The following is an 18,890-nucleotide window of genomic DNA, read 5'->3' on the forward strand; positions in this document are numbered from 1 at the left end:
GCTTTTTGCTTTTCTCCTTTCATTTTCTTTTCTGACTTCTATGTTTAGAGGATTTCAAAAAATGTTTTATGCTGCTGAATATAGGTAGATTTATTGAGGAAGTTACACTGACTAAATTCTCATCTTATTCCTGTTCTTCTCCACATCAAAGGGTTAGGCAAAGGAGAGCTTTTGCTGAAAATCCGCTTTAGTTTCTCCAAATCTTGAATTATTTACCACTTTTGTTTTGTAGAAAATATTTTGATAGAAATGAAAGCCCCAGCAATAATGTGTGATTACTTTCTAAAGCTTACATGTTGACTGGCAAGAGATACAATATGAAGATGATTCTACGGAAGTCACCTTTTGAAGAAAAAATACATGCTGTATTAAGAATCTCATTAAACATGATTTGTTCTGACATAGATCCAAGAATACTGTAGGTCATATCTCGACCTCTTACAATTTACTGGACACAGTCAAAATATCAGAGAATATAGCTAGTTCCTTCCTTCGATATCAACCTTAGAAATAATTACCTTATGTTACACTTTCTAATCCTATATGGTATAAAACATCAACAAATTTAAATGTAGCATTAATTTTTCATCTATACTCAGACTCTGTCTCTACAAAATCATTTATTTTCTCCTGAATGTGAATTATTAGCTATTATTGCTCTACTTTGAATAAATTCCTGATCGCAAGGCTCAAAACAGGGTTTTTGAATCACTAATTATCAGGGAAATAAAAATCAAATCCCCAGTAAAATGTCACCTCACTCCACTTAGAATAGCCATTATAAAAAAGAAAAAAAAATCACCAAACACTGGCACAGATTCAGAAAAATTGGGAACCTTTATTGTTGGTAATGTAAATTAGTACAACCATTTTTTGTTGTTGTTGTTTTTGGTTTTTTTTTTTTTGAGACAGAGTCTCACTGTGTCACCCAGGCTGGAGTGGGCTGACTGCAATCTCTACTGCCTGGGTTCAAGCGATTCTCGTGCTTCAACCTCCCAAGCAAAACCCTTGGGGTTTTACCACCACACCTGAGCCTCCATAAGTGCTAGGATTACAGGCATGAGTCATCATGCCCAGCCAGATAAGAAATTATTAATAAGCTCTGGTGTTCTATTGCCCAGTAGGTATACTATAGTTAACAATATTGCATATTTCAAAATAGCCATAAGAGAAGATTTTGAATATTCTCACCATATAGAAATAATAAATAGTGAAGGTGGTAAATATGCTAAATACACAGAGTGGTTACATGTATCAAAGCATGACACTGTACCCTATAAATATGTTCAATTATGTGTCAATTAACAATAAGATAAAACAAATAAAATAGAGTTTTGTCCAGGTACAGGGGCTCCTGTAATCCCAGCATTTTGAAAAGTCAAGGCGGGCAGATTGCTTGAGGCCAGAAGTTTGAGACCAACGTGGGCAACATTGCAAGACCTGTCTTTGTTTAAAAGCAAACAATGAAACAAAAACAGGGTTTTTGAGACTCAGTTTTTGCTTGTTTTCTGTTTCCTCTTTTGTTCTTATGGATATAGCATCATTGACTTGGTAGACAACAATGAAAAGAAGAGCAAAAAAGACATGACGAGGTCAGGTTTCTAAGTGCAGGCCTACTATCAACTATAGGAAGTTACTTGGTTAATAATTTTCTAGATGCCAATGTCTTCTTTTGTAAACAAAGTGTTGAACTACTGTGTTTCTAAGAATTCCTAAATGTACACAACTATCATTATCTGATATCTAAAAGTATAAATGTAAAGCAATAATAGTTTATACTGAAATTAACATAAGAAAAATGGATAACAATTACTGCTAAAAATGTACATAGAAAATAATACATTAGAGAGAGCCTAAGGAAGAAAACATAGCTTTTGGAAGCATGATTGGATAAGGCTTAACAGCATAAACTATGGTCTCAAACACATTTGAATTTGTATCTGGTAAATGATAGTAACATTAGGGCAATAAAATTAAAGTAAGATATCAAAATTAATGTAATTTTTTTTGTTGTTGTTGTTCTCTGAGTGAGATAGAAAACCACTGGAGAATCTTGAGCATAGAAATCATATGATTTCACCTATATTTTTAGAAGACCATTCTGGCTGAAGTGTCAAGAATAGACTTGGAGAGGGGGGCAAAAGCAGAAATAGACCATTTGGAAGATCAAATTATTTGGGAGATCACCCAATTGGGGTGTGAATAAGAAAAATCTAGAATAATGATAGGATTTTAGCCTGAGCAATTGGGTAGTTGGTGATACAGTGTTAGTGATACACAGAAGAATGAAGAAGAAATAATTTTGGAGAGAAACAGCATAAGTTCTGTTTATATATATTAATTTGACATGCAGATTATACATTCAACTAGAGATGTCAACGAAGTAGTTGGATATATGAGTCTGAAGGTAAAGAGAGAAGTCTGTGCTAGAGATATAAATTTAGGAGTCAACAGTATGCAGAATATATTTACATCCATGAGACTGCTTAGGGTCACAAAGGGACTTGGTAGTGACAAAATAGAAAGGGTCCTAAGACTAAGGGTCCTAAGACTATATCTCAAGAACAGCTGATGGTATCAGTGCCCTGCCCATATCCCCTTAACATTCATAATTTTTGTGTATACCAGCCCACTTTCCAATGGTCAGCAACTATGCATCTTTACTTTGTCTCCTTTTAAAGATTACCTCTGGACACTAAAGTCTAATCTGTCCTAACACACAGAAAACTAAAAATTCACTCAGGAGCACCTTCCAATCCATGAAAAGAGTTGTGAAATACCTTTTTTCATTCACCCCTTATGTGGCACAACAACATGGTGTATGTTCTACACTAACTCTCATAATGACTATTGGGAAAAGCTTCCTCTAAGATACAATAAAAGCTTGTCTGATAACTCACCCTACATTAGTTGTTTTCTTTCCATGCTTTATTTCTCTGTGTGCTTATTGGCATTTAAACAGGATCTGCTCCAGGAAGAAAAACAAAAAACAAATAATACTGAAATATTGCAGTATTTAGATGTTGTATAGATAACAAGAGCCATCAATGTGGCTGAAAAAAAGTGGTTGTGAGATAGGAGAAGAACACTTTATCATCTGTATTAGATGCTAATGATAGGTCAAGTAAGATAGACTGAAAGTGGCTATTGAATTTAACATTATAGAAGTCATTGATAGTCCTGAAAAGAGAGCAAAATTTTGATTCAAATGAGTCTAAGAAAATAAGGAGTGCATTTGTAGAGAGCAATATATCAACTATTTGTTCAAGGAGTGCTGCATGAGCAAGGTAGATTAAAAAACAAAACAAAACAAACAAACAAACAAAAAAACCAGTTAGTAGCTACAGAAATACATGAGTAAAAAGGCTTTATTTCATTTTATTTTTCAGTAGATCCCCCTTATCTGTGGTTTTGCTTTCCATGGCTTCCGTTACCTATATTCAACTATGGTCCAAAAACACTAACTGGAAAAATTCAGAAAGAAAAAAATTATAATTTATAAATTGCATACTTTTCTAAGTAGCATGATGAAGGCTTGTGCCATCCTGCTCCATCCTGCCCAGAATGTGAATTACCACTGTGTCCAGTTACTCCATGCTGTCTATGGTACCCATCCATTAGTCATTTAGTAGTCATCTCCATTATCAGATTGATTGTCTGGTATTTCAGTACTTGTGTTCAAGTAACTCTTATTTTACTTTATAATGGCCTTGAAGTGCAAGAGCAGTGATATTCACATAGTTAAAATTGCTCTATTTTATTATTAGTTATTAACATTAATCTCTTACTGTGCCTAATTTATAAAATTAAACTTTATCATAGGTATGTATTATGTATAGAAAAACATATACTATACATAAGAATCAATATTGTTGGTGGTTTCAGGCATTTACTGGGAATTGTGGAATGTATCCCTACATAAAATGGGGAGAGACTACTGTATTTTTTAAGATTATAGGATTAACAGGATATTTGGATGCTAATGAGAATAATCTAGTAGAGAAAAGTTTTAATAATTAAGAAAAGTGGGAATATTGATAGAGTGATATGCTTGCGTAGTTTATATTACATGGGCTAGAGTGCACAAGTGGAGTAGCTGGTCTTTGAAAGGAGAACAGAATAGTTGAACATAGTAATGTAAGGAAAGGTAGAGTATATTAGAATACATGCAGGTAGATGTGGTCAGACATGAAGGAATGTCTGAAAATTACCTCAAGAATGCAATATGGGATACCTGGGCAACGATGAAGCTGGTTCTGGTGATCAACTTCATCTCCCAGTGGGATGGGCTGCATTTGAAATCAGTTCATAGGTGACTGAAGTTTTCTTTCCCATTCTGTAACTCAAACAGAAAGGGCTATACCTTTGCAAAGACGTAGATACCAGGCAGTTCCCTTTCCAAGATACCTCTTTCAAACTGTTGTCACCTAAGCCTAGACATCTTGACACTCCAGTAGTCTGAATATACTTTCATTAGATAAGGTGTCTTGCATGTTTGGTGCCACTTAACAAATTACCACTGACTTAGTAGGTTAAAAGTACAGCATATATATTATCTCATACTTTTTTTTGTAGGTTGAAAGTCTGGGTGGGCTCAGATAGATTATTTCCTCAGGATTTTACAAGGTGAACATAAAGATGTCAGTAGAACTAGGTTCTTATTTGGAGGCTCTAGGAGAGAATTCACTTCTAAGCTCATTGAGGTTAACATAATTCACTTTCTTTCAGCTGAGGTCCTTGTTTCCTTGCTGGCCATCACCTGGAAGCTATATTTAGCTCTCAGATCCTTTCTGTGTAACCTTCTCCAACCTTAGTGCTAGCAATGGGATATCTCCCTTGAGTCGAATCTTTCTCAGGTTTCACCAATCTTTCTGACATGTTCCTCCCCTACGCTTTTGAAATTGGCCAGAAAGTCCTCTGCTTTTAAAGGAGGCATCTGATTAGGTTAAGCCCACTCAGATCTTTCTTGAGGTCAAATTATTAGTAAATTTAATTACATCTGCAAAATCCTTTTTTCCACATCATATAAGAGAATCACAAGACTGACATCAGGGGACCTAGATAATTCTGCCTACTACAATATGGATTCTGGTTTCCATGATATAGTTCTCTCCCACATGCAAAATACATTTGCTCCATAGTAAGTGTCTCAACCTTTTTTTCCCAATATGAGCTCCAGTTCAAAATTTCATCATCTGCATCTAAATGTCAGTATCTCATTAGCTCAAGTTGAAAATTTTCATCTAGATTATCTTAGCTCAAAGTTCAAAATCTCATTATGTAATTCAGGTGCTCAGGTGGAAATAAGGCTCCTGGACATGAAAATCATCTCCATATGAGGACCAACAAAAGAAATGAGACAAGTTGTTTTTCCTCACTACTCCCAACGTACAATGGTGGGACAAGCATAGGAAAAGAGCTTTAGACATTGATTCAAAAAGGGGGGAAAAAAAGGTAAAAAGGAGTCTTGTATCTAAGCAGGTGGAAATCCAACCAGGCTGTAGCGGGAAGTCAGGGACCCTGAACCTCGGAGGGACCAGCTGGAGTCATGGCAGAGGAACATAAATTGTGAAGATTTCATGGACATTTATTTATCAGTTCCCAAAATTAATACTTTTATAATTTCTTACGCCTGTCTTTACTGCAATCTCTGAACATAAATTGTGAAGATTTCATGGACATTTATCAGTTCCCAAATAATACTCTTATAATTTCTTTTGCCTGTCTTTACTGTAATCTCTTAATCCTGTTATCTTCGTAAGCTTAGAATATATGTCACCTCAGGACCACTATTGTACAAGTTGACTGCAGAACATGTGTGTTTCAACAATATGAAACTGCAGAGCAAGAGTGGGCAGGGTCATTACACTGGAATAAAAATCTACTGCGTGTCTTATAGATTACTTAAACCTCACTATGCCTCTCCATGAGATGATGAAAGGACTGTGAATGTCATATGCTTCTCTTGATACTCTTCTTGTTGACCACCATTTTGTAACTTTTATCAATAAAGCCTATTTCTTAATTTGTTTTGTATCATATTATTAAATTAATTATTAGTCCCTTTGGTGGCAACTGTGAAGAGTTGCATATCAGCTTGGTAGATGTGGTGGAAGGGGCTGGATATTCTCACCTGATTTATTCCAATTTCTTACTGAAATGAGAGGTAAGAGAATTAACTGAATGGCAATGTGGTGAGATTTTGAAGATTTGAGGTGAAAAGAAAGTTTGAAATAGTCTATAGTAAGCAGAAGAGAGTATGGGCCTGGAAAATATAATCATATTGCTGGGCAGTGTGAAAAGCACACTGATATGGTTTGGCTCTGTGTCCCCACCCAAATCTCATCTTGAGTTTTAATCTCCATGTGTTAGAGGAGGGGCTTGGTGGGAGTTAATTGAATGGGGGGGTGGAATTCTCACTTGCTGTTCTTGTGATAGTGAGTGCATTCTCATGAGATCTGATGGTTTAAAACTGTTTAGTGCTTCCCCCTTCTTTCACTCTCTTCCTATCTCTTCTCTGTCTCTCTCTCTCTCCCTCTCTCTCTCACCACCAAATGAAGAAGGTTCTTGCTTCCTCATCAAATTCTGCCGTGACTACAAGTTTTCTGAGGCCCCCTAGCCATGCTTTCTGTTAAGACTATGGAACTGTGAGTCAGTCAATCCACTTTTCTTCATGAATTATCCAGTCTCAGGTAATTATTTATATCAGTGTGAAAACGAACTAATACAGAGAATTGGTACCAGGAGAGTGAGGCACTGCTCTAAAGATACCTGAAAATGTGGAAGCAACTTTGGAACTGGGTAATGAACAGAGGTTGGAAGAGTTTGGAGGGCTTAAAAGAATACAGGAAGATGTGGGAAAGTTTGGAACTTCCTAGAGACTTATTGAACAGTTTTGACCAAAATGCTGAGTTATATGGACAATAAAGTCCAGACTGAGGTTGTCTCAGATAGAGATGAGGAACTTATTGGGAACTGGAGCAAAGATCTCACTTGTTATGCTTTAACAATGACACTGGCATAATTTTGCCCCTGCTATCGAGATCTCTGAAACTTTAAACTTGAAAGAGGTAATTTAGGATATCTGCTGGAAGAAATTTCTAAACAGCAAAGCATTCAAGAAATAGCCCAGCTGCTCCTAATAGTGTACAGTCACATGTGTTCACAAAGAGATGGTCTGAAATTAGAACTTATGTTTAAAAGGGAAGCAGAGCATAAAAGTTTGGGGAATTTACAGCCTAACCTTGTAGTAGAAAAGAAAAACCCATTTCCTGGGGGAGAAATTCAAGCTGGCTGCAAAACTTTTTATGACTAAAGAGAAGCAGAATGTTAATAGCCAAGACAGTGGGGAAAAAATGTCTCCAGGGCATATCAGAAACCTTCACAGTAGCCCATTCCATCACAGGCCCAGAGGCCTAGGAGGAAAAAAATGTTTCATGGGCCAGAGTCAGGGCCCAATTGCTCTGTGCAGCCTCAGGATATGTCTCCCTGCATTCCAGCCACTCTAACTCCATCTGTGGCTAAAAGGGGCAATGGTACAGCTCATACCATTGCTTCAGAGGGTGAAAGCCTCACACCTTAGTAGCTTCCACGTGGTGTTGGGCCTGCATGTGCACAGAAGGCAAGAGTTAAGGTTTGGTAGTCTCCACTTAGATTTCAGAGGACATATGGAAATGCCTGGATGTCCAGGCAGAAGTTGGCTACAGGGAAAAGCCCTCATGAAGAACCTGTCTTAGCACAGCATAAAGGTGAAAAGTGGGGTTGGAGTCCCACACATAGTCGTCACTGGGGCACTGCCTAGTTGAGCTGTGAGAAGATGGCCACTGTCTTCGAGACCTCAAAATGGTAGGTCCCCTGACAGCTTGTACTGTGCACCTCAAAAAGCTGCAGGTACTCAATACCATCCCATGAAAGCAGCCATGGGGCTGTACCACACAGAACCACAGGGGTGGAGCTTCCCAAGGGCTTAGGTGCCCACCCCTTATATCAGTGTGCTCTGGATGTGAAACATGGAGTCAAAGAAGACGATTTTGGAGCTTTAATATTTGATGGCTGCCCTGCTGGGTTTTACATTTGTGTGGTGACTGTAGACCCTGGTTTTGGCCAATTTCTCTCTTTGGAAATGGGAGCATTTACCCATTGCCTGTACCCCTATTGTATCTTGGAAGTAACCAACTTGTTTGTGATTTTACAGGCTCATAGGCAGAAGGGACTTGCCTTATCTTAGATGAGATTTTGGACTTGGACTTTTGAGTTAATGCTGGAATGAGTTAAGACTTTGAGGGACTATTGGGAAGGCATAATTGGTTTTGAAATGTGAAAAGGACATGAGATTTGGGAGAGTCTAGGAGTGGTATGACATGGTTTGGCTCTGTGTCCCCACCCAAATCTGATCTCAAATTGTAATCCCCAGGTGTCAGAGGTGGGGCCTGGGGGGAGGTAATGGAATCTATGGGGGCAGACTTCCCCCTTGCTGTTTTTGTGATAGTGAGTGATTTCTAATGGAATCTGATGGTTTAAAACTGTGTTGTGATTCCCCCTTTGCTCTCTCTCTCTCTCTCTTCTGCCACCACGTAAGATGTGCTTGCTTCCCCTTCACTGTCTGCCATGACGGCAAGTTTCCTGAGGCCCCCTAGCAATGCTTCCTGATAAGCCTGTAAAGCTGTACATCCATTAAACCTCTTTTCTTCATAAATTACCCAGTCTCAGGTAGTCATTTATAGCAGTGTAAAAACAAAGTAATATACACACTCATTGTCAGTGATCATGTATTTAAAGTGAATCCGGTCAGTTCAACGTGTCTCACTTCACACTATACCAGGCAAGGAGAAAAGATGGTATTCATGCCATTAATCCCCTAATAAATACAAATATAAAACCATTCAATGGCTTCCCATGGTTTTTATAATGATGGCAAAATTCTGTAATGTAATCCACAAAAGCTCTCATGTTCTAGTCCTTTCCTACCACTCTAGCCTCATGTCATATCACACTCATTTTTGCTTTCTTATGTTACCATCACATGAAGATTATTTCTTGTCTTTAAACCTGTTGTACTGCATCCCTCCTCAGAAATATCTACTTTTTATCCCTGGAATGTGAATACCTCTACTTTTTGCCTAATAGATGCATAGCCATCTTTCAAAGTGTAGCTAAAATAGAACTTGCTCCCCAAAGCATTTGTTGGCCCTCCCCAGGATAAATACAAGTTTCCTGTGCTTTATTTTTACGTATATTGTCTTAAAATGCAAGCTGCACGTAGTCAGGGATACTGACTCATGCCTATACAAAGTATTTTCCAAATGCTTTTTGAATGAATCCTTTTTCTCAGTTCTACCTTATCTATAATCTGTTACTAGTAAGAATAACTAATTCTTGTGACAAGTTTTTAAATCCTAACCACAGAGTTTTTAAATAGAAAAAAAGTTAAAAAGGAGAGTTTGTATTTAGAACAGAACTGTCTACAATCTGGAGTGAGAGGGATGTGGGTTGTGAGTAAAGGAAAATATATTCTATATTTAGGGGGCTAAAATATAAAATTAGCTAAAATAACAAAGTTATTTTTAATCAAATTAGAAACATAAGAAGGTTTATTTTGGGTTTTGAAAGGCATCATGAATTATAAAATGTTATCTGTATAATCAGAAAATGTCATATCCGATGATGTTAAATCTAGGAAGAAATACAAATATCAATCACTGTGGCATATATTCATACTCTTTCAGCTTTATAGAAAATAGAAGTTGAATTTGATTATCTCAGAATTTGCATGATTTACTGACCTTATATGACCTGTGCGAAACAAAGTTTAAAAAAATATATACCCTACTATCATATTAGGTTAACTAGATTTTTAAAGTTCTGTCTCTTGGTTTCTACCAAATTTCATTCACATTCATTACTCCATTTGTTTAATATTATATTTAGAGGAATATATGCTACTAAGACAGAATTTTTTTTTTTTTTTTTTTTTTTTGAGACGGAGTCTTGCTCTGTCACCCAGGCTGGAGTGCAGTGGCCGGATCTCAGCTCACTGCAAGCTCCGCCTCCCGGGTTCACGCCATTCTCCTGCCTCAGCCTCCGGAGTAGCTGGGACTACAGGCGCCCGCCACGTCGCCCGGCTAGTTTTTTGTATTTTTTAGTAGAGACGGGGTTTCACCGTGTTAGCCAGGATGGTCTCGATCTCCTGACCTCGTGATCCGCCCGTCTCGGCCTCCCAAAGTGCTGGGATTACAGGCTTGAGCCACCGCGCCCGGCCTACTAAGACAGAATTTTAAGTTTCTAAGATACATACATAACCTCTGAATGAGCATACATTTCTTTGTGCAATAGTAACTGATAAAGTAAGAAGGAGAGTAGGATATGTAAGACTTCACAGTCTGTCTTAAAGATCAAAGTACCTAAAACACAATCCTTATTTGTATTTTTAACAGTAAAATTCCTTCAAATGGGTACAAAATTAATTATCCATCATTTCACTATTAGTTGAAGAGCCGAGAGGTTGGAAATGGAATATCTGCTCATAGAAATGAATTTGAAAGAAAGGATGATGTTTATTAGGATAATAAGGACCGGAGAGCTCATGGGTGAATTTTGTCACTATTTTCTCTATCTGTCACTTCCATTAAAATGTGAGCTGCATAAGTATCTTCCTACGTATGGCGATTCCTGGTTTATAGTAAGTTTCAAATATTTCTGGTACTGGCCTTTCTTGTTTCCATAAAATCAGAAGCATATATTCTTATACTTTCTCACCACTTTTGTCCCTTCTTGATCAAAATTCTGATACCATTCCTTTCCTTGGCTAACAGAAAATTGTCTTTTATATAATATCTGGGGATCGTTATTGGGCTTTTTAACATTGCAATTATACAAACAGATTATACTCTTGCTTTGATAAGTCTAAAATGCGTTTTATAGTAATTGTCTCAATAATCTTACATAATTCTGAATAAATGCTTCATTTGCATTAGTTTTCACAATTTTTGAAGTACTTTTACATAATAATATCTAAGCCTCAAAAGAGCCCTTTGAAATACAAAGAGAGCGTATTTTATCTGCATCTTCCATTTACAGGTGAGTTAACTAAAATTCAGAAAAATTAAGCAATTTAACCCAGCAGCTCCTCATTTCCTTTGCTTGCCTCAGTAAGTAGAAAAGATGAAACTTAATCTCATATTTTATTCTCCTAGCTCAGTGTCCTGTCTACTTTCCTCCTCTGTACTCCTCTACAATAAGTGATATTTTCTCAGAACATATACATATACATATACATATACACACACACAAACACACACGTACATACACATATATATACACATATACATATACACATATATGGATATATATAGAGAGATAGATAGATATAAAATTCTTTTGAGACAGAGCCTTACATTGTTATTCAGGCTGGAGTGCAGTGGTACAGTCATAGCTCACTGCAGCCTCTACTTCCTGGGGTCAACTGACCCTCTTGTCTCAGCCTCCTGATTACTTAGAACTATAGGCATGCACCACCATCTCTAACTTATTTTATTTTATTTTTATTTATTTATTTATTTATTTATTTATTTTGAGATGTAGTCTCACACTGTTGCCTGGGCTGGAGTGCAGTGGCATGATCTTGGCTCACTGCAACCTCCACCTCCCAGGTTCAAGCGATTCTCCTGCCTCAGCCTCCCGAGTAGCTAGGATTACAGGCACCCACCACCAGGCCTGGCTAATTTTTTTTTTTGTATTTTTAGTAGAGAGGGGGTTTCACTATGTTGGCCAGGCTGGTCTCGAACTCCTGACCTCGTGATCCGCCCACCTCAGCTTCCCAAAGAATTGGGATTACAGGCGTGAGCGACTGCATCCGGACATTTTATCTTCTTGTAGAGACAACATCTCGCTATATTTTTCAAACTGGTCTGGAACTCCTGGCACAAGCAATCCTCCCACCTTGGTCTCCCACAGCACTGAGATTGCAAGCATGAGCCACCATGCCTGGCTGTCAGAATAATTTTTAAATGAAAAGAAAACAATTGAAAATTAGATTATATTGCAACTTCAAAATTTTAACAAATCCAAACACTTTTTACATTGCCTCTAACTTTGGTTTCATACCAATGTCCTCTTCATTTAACTTCTACTTGCTGGATATTTACTAAACTATACTTCAGGCATTATTTTTAAACACGGATGATGTAGTTGTAAATGAGATCATTATGACCTTTACCTTCATAAAATTTACAGTCTAGTAAAAACTTAAGGAGTTCTATAGGCATTTAAAATAAACTGAGGTGAGTGCAATGAGAGAGAAAGAATAGATGTTATATGAGTGCATATAACCTACATATGGTGGCTCAATAATAGCTTATCAGATGAAGTGCTTTAAAACTGAGACCAAATTCTACATAGGACAGCATTTTTGAAAGCATGTGAAGTCATACCACATACTCTAGAAGCATATGCATGGTCCTCAGATTGTACTTACCAATACCTTATAGTGCTTGCCATTGTAATCCATAGCATGATATTGGTGATGATATTTTGGGTGTGCAGAGAAGCCTGGCAGTCAATTTCTATTAATGCTGCAATGAGCTGTTCGCTGGAGTCAATTCCTTGCTTTTGTTAGCTCAGCTGAAAAATATTTCTCTGACTTAGGTTCCTAGAAATTATTAACTTGAAAAATAGACCCAGTTGCTAGGTGTTTCATCTTCATTATTTACCTAAAGAATAGTATAGTATAAAAGTGACAGTTATATGGCTGTGACTATCACATCATTTCAAGAAAAATGTATACCTTAGAATTATAGAAAAAGAGTAACAACATAAAGATAACAAATATATATGTGTATATTATGTATGCACACATATAGTGCCTAATTTATGCCATTTACTTTACATATATTACCTAATGAAATTTAACTCTATAATTCTAGGAGTCAGATAATATTATCCCCATTTTATAGAGAAGAAGAAACTGATAATAAAAGACATTAATCATTGGTCGAATGTGATTGGTGATAAGGAATAGAATCAGAATTAAAACCTGGATTTGTCAAAAGTTCACATTTTTCCACCACAGCACAGAGAGTTGGATGTATATATTAGAGATCAACATGTCAACAACTATATTTTATTGATCTGGAAACTGAGGTACAAATTAAGTAATTTACCCAAAGGCACAAGTCATGGGGTATGAAATAAATGAGAACATGGGTCTATCGACTTCATGTCATGGGTCTTTCCACTAAAGGTACAGGTTTTTTTTGTTTTTGTTTTGTTTATTTTGTTTTGTTTCCACAATAGATCACCTTTCAGATCTGAAGTAAAACTCAGAATAAAGCAATATTACCATGAGTCTCTAAACACATGCATCTAGACCTTATGATTTTCCTGTGTTGAATAATATTTGCCTTTTATATTCCTATTAAAAGTACATTGGGGCTTAAATAAGCATTCATGTTTGAAGTTCCAATGGGGGCTAATATTTTATTCCTGTTGAAATAAGTGCCCTGGAAAATATGTAGAAGATAATCTCTGTTCACCAGGACCATTAAATATAGAAACTTTGGAACTTTTTTCTTCCATTCTCTGTAGAACAAGAACAGGTCATTACTTTACTGACACGCATAAAATACATCACATTTTCTGTTCTACTGATGTTGTAAATTCAATGCCAATTCTCCAGCCACATTGGTTATGAGCATAAAGCATACCACGTAACCTCAAATTTCTTTTTTTTTTTTTTTTTTTTTAATTTATTTATTATTATTATACTGTAAGTTGTAGGGTACATGTGCATAACGTGCAGGTTTGTTACATATGTATACTTGTGCCTTGTTGGTGTGCTGCACCCATCAACTCGTCATTTACATCAGGTATAACTCCCAATGCAATCCCTCCCCCCGCCCCCCTCCCCATGATAGGCCCCGGTGTGTGATGTTCCCCTTCCCGAGTCCAAGTGATCTCATTGTTCAGTTCCCACCTATGAGTGAGAACATGCGGTGTTTGGTTTTCTGTTCTTGTGATAGTTTGCTAAGAATGTAACCTCAAATTTCTAATGGTGAAAAGTTTAAACATGAATGGATATTGCTGAGAAATGCTGCTTTCTTTGATATTATAGCTGAGTATCTGTCTCCCTCCCCCGCAGATGATTTCTTCAGCATGTTAGAGCAGCGAGGAATGGTTTCAGTCTCATACTAAGGTAAAGTGAAGACCTTGGTCACATAATATACATATTCCATTTTTTCAAATTTCTGAATCTTGAGTAACTTTTCCCTTGTAACTAGTTTATAGTTTCTAAAAGAAGTTATTGTCCAAAGCTGTAAGAACTTAAGAATTCTCTGATAAGCATGTGAATGAATGGAGGGAGACTGAAAAAACAAATTAAAACGGTGAGGTATGATAGGGGAGCAGCTGCATAAGAAAATCAAAATAGGAACAATAAAGTTTATTACAGTTATAATACAGGTTATTCTGACTTTGAGGAAGCATCATACGGTGTACTTCTCAGTCTATTTCCAAAACATTCTATTATTATTTTGTCTGTTTTATAGGTCTCTGCAATCTCTAGCACTAGGGGGTTTCTGGATTTGGATCACATAACAGTGAACAAATTGATGTAAAAATAACTTTAAAAATGTTAAAGCAGGAGACCACAGTGATCTCAGAATACTGAGACAAATGCTCTCATTACTATAAATGTTTGGATGATAAATTATTGTAATAAATGCAACTTTAGGTGGTTTGAAGGGGTAGTCTGAATGAAAATGAAGTGTCAAGAACACACCCACCTTGATACAGGCTGCAAGGAGGTCCTATAATTGTAGCCTGCCAATGAAACCTATAACATCCAACAGAACACTGTGCTAGAGGACCAAGGACAAAAATCCTAAATTCCTTAGTAATCTGCTTCAGTTACATAGTTTGTGCTTTTTCCCTGGCTCCTCACTATCCCAGTGTGTGCTCAAAGGTCCAGCCAAAATTCTTTATTATCCAGGCAGCCAGGAAGAATTGTCTTGGTCTCACATCGTCTCTGCCAGACACAGACAAAAAGGGGTCAGGGCCTCCCTCAATCTGTGGCTTTGACCTCCACCATACAAGGCAGCTGGTGCCTCCTGGGCCCTACGGAGCTCTCATGCATGACACTTGGAAATGCTGAACAGGAGAATGAATTGTAGTAATAAAAGCTAAAACTGAGGGACTATATTGGCTTAAAGTGGACAAAGAAGAAACATTTAAAATCACTCTAAGCTAGTCACTTGGTATGGTTTTAGTGACGCAACAGAAATAGTAAAAGGGAGTGTGGACCTCAGCTGGTCCTATTGCCTTTTTCCTCACTATTCCCACCAGCTAGTCATTATTTGCCTGCAAGTCTGGCAATCGTTTGGCTTATGTGAGGAACAAGTGGGATACCATTGTCACACTCCCATGTTCTCAGGCTACCTTATGTCCTTTCTGAGCTAAGGCTGGAAATAAATAACTTCTACTGCAGTGTCTTTTTTTTCTTCCTGAACTCTTAGCTCACTTCTTTTGAATGCCTTATCTTGTTCTGATAGGCTACAAACAGGATTTTATGTATTTATTTTGTTTCTAGATAATAACACAATGTGATATCACTTACATACTTATTTTGCTTTTATACTCTTATTTCTAATATGTCTATATAATATATATATATATATAAAATATATATTAGTGGCATGTGAAAGTCTTTATTGCATAATCTAAACCCAAGTAATTATTCACATTAATAGTTTGGTGTATACTGTTGCAGATCCATCCCATGTTTATAGACACATAAACATAAACGCAAATTGGATAAATTAAAAAGAGAATATAAGAAAGAAGTTAGCAGGTGGACTGGGTATAACTATACTAATGGAAACAGAAAGAATGCTGATATACTTATAGAACAATATTACCCCACCAATATTGTATGTTATCATTATACAACCTCTCTATAAGTGAGAATATTTTTGCCCTTATATTAACCTTCAGTCCTTCTCTCTCTTTCAATGCCCATGATACATCTGTATTTTTAATTGTTGGGGTTTGATAACAACTACCTTCTGTTCTGTAATCATAAACAATTATATCTCTTTTTAAATTATTTTCATAGCTAACATTATACTGAACAGCGAAAAGTTGAAAGCATTCCCCCTGAGAACTCGAACAAGACTAGGATGCCCACTTTCACCATTTCTATTCAACATAGTACTGGAAGTCCTAACCAGTGCAATCAGACAAGAGAAAATAAATATAGAGCATCCAAATTGGTAAAAAGGAAGTTAAACTGTCACTGTTCACTGAAGATATGATTGTATACCTAGCAAGTTCTAAAGACTCATCCAAAAAGCTCCTAGAACTGGAAAATAAATTCAGAAGAAGCTCAGAATGCAGAATCAATGTACACAAATCAATAGCGCTGCTATATACCAAAAATGATCAAGCTAAGAATCAAATTAAGAAATGAATTGCTTTTACAACAGCTGCAAAAAAAAAAAAAAAAAAAAAAAAAAAAAAAACCTAAAGTACTTAAGAATACACTTAACCAAGGAGGTGAAAGGTCTCTATAAGGAAAACTACAAAACATCGCTTAAAAAAGTCACTGATGACACAGGAAACACATCCGATGCTCATGGATGGGTAGAAATGATATTGTGAAAATGACCAGAATGCCAAAAGCAATCTACAAATTCAATGCAATTCCCATAAAAATACAACCATCCTTCACAGCACTGAAAAAAAAAAAAATCTTAAAATCCATACGGAACCAAAAAAGAGCCCACATAGCCAAAGCAAGACTAATCAAAAAGAGCAAATCTGGAGGCATCACATCATCTGATTTCAAATTACTACAACACTATAGTTACCAAAACAGCATGATACTGGTACAAAAATAGGTAAGTAGATGAATAGAACAGAATAGAAAACCCAGAAATAAAGTCAAATACTTACAGCCAACTGCTCTTTGACAAAGCAAACAAAATATAAAGAGGGGAAAGGACACCATATTCAACAAATGGGTGCTGGGATAATTGGCAAGCCACATGTAGAAGAATGAACTGGATCCTCCACTCTCACATTATACAAAAATCAACTCGAGATAGATTAAAGACTCATATCTAAGACCTGAAACCATAAAAATTCTAGAAGATAACATCTGAAAAACTTCTAGACATTGGCTTAGGCAAAGATATCATGACCAAGAACCCAAAAGCAAATCCAACAAAAACAAAAATAAACAGATGTGACCCAATTAAACTAAGAGCTTCCACACAGCAAAATAATAATAATATTATAATAATATTATATAATTATAATAATTATTATATAAAATTATGATATATTATTATATAATAATAATTATTATTATAATCAGCAGAGTAAAAAGACAACCCACAGAGTGGGAGAAAATATTCACAAACTATGCATCTGAAAAAGGATTAGTATCCAGAATCTACAAAGAACTCAAACAAATATGCAAGTAAAAAACAAATAATCCCATCAAAAAGTGGGCTAAGGACATGAATAGACAATTCTCAAAAGGAGATATACAAATGGCCAACAAATACATGAAAAAAACACTCAACTTTACTAATTATTGGGGAAATGTAAATTAAAACCACAATGAGATAGCACCTTACTCCTGCAAGAATTGTCATAATTAAAAATTTCAAAAACAGTGGCGTGGATGTAGTGAAAAGGGAACACTTCCATACTGCTCGTGGGAATGTAAACTAGCACAGTCACTATAGAAAACAGTATGGACATTCTTTAAAGAACTAAAAGTAGAACTACCATCTGATCTATCAATTCCACTACTGCATATCTACCCAGATAAAAAGGAGTCATTAAATGAAAAAGACACTTACACACGCATGCTTACTGCAGGACAATTCACAATTGCAAAAATATGGAACCAGCCTAAATGATCATAAACCAATGAGTAGATAAAGAAAATGTGATATATATGTATATACAATGGAATAATATTCAGCCATTCAAAAAAATGAAATAATGGTATTCACAACAACTTGGAGGGAGTTGGAGACCATTATTCTAAGTGAAGTAACTCCAGAATGGAAAGCCAAATATTGTATGGTCTCACTTATAAGTGGAAGCTAAGCTATGATGACACAAAGGTGTAAGAATGATATAATGGACTTTGGGGATGCAGGGGGAAGAGTGGGAGGGGTGTGAGGGATAAAAGACACCATATTGGGTACAGTGTACAGTGCTTGGGTTACAGGTGCACCAAAGTCTCAGAAATCACCACTAAAGGACTTATTCATGTAACCAAAAGCCACCTGTTCCCCCAAAACTATTGAAATTAAATTAAATTTTAAAAATAAAAATAAAAAATAAAAAACAAACCAATATGTAAATAAATGCAGAGACTAATATGACCATACAATTATTGCAGGCTCTTAATTAGTATTTATTTTTCTGGAAATTTTGCAATGGCTGTTTTGTTCAAAGAACATTTCAGGTGAGAAAAGGATTAATAGCTTACTTCCACATGTATTTATTTTTACTTATTTGTTTCACTTTTACTATTTATTTGTAATTATTGTGTTTTGTGGTAAGATGTTTTAATTCTACATTTTCGTACTTTCTGAGATACTTATAACACAATAGCCAATTATTATATATTTTTGATAGAGGCATGAAGTGAGGTTGTTGTATTGTATGCTTATAAGATGTAGCATTCTAAACATATCTATTAGAACAAATTATATTAATATACAATCAAAACCTCTACCAACGTAATTATTAATTGTCTGCTGGATCAGGTGAGAACTGAGAGTGACTGTGAAAGTTTCATACTCCTTTAATTGTGTTTATTTTTCCTTCATCTTGAATTTCCACCATATTATTTTATACATGTAAAATATTTAGCA

This window comes from Theropithecus gelada, chromosome X (assembly GCF_003255815.1).
Source record: "Theropithecus gelada isolate Dixy chromosome X, Tgel_1.0, whole genome shotgun sequence".
Taxonomy (NCBI): domain Eukaryota; kingdom Metazoa; phylum Chordata; class Mammalia; order Primates; family Cercopithecidae; genus Theropithecus; species Theropithecus gelada.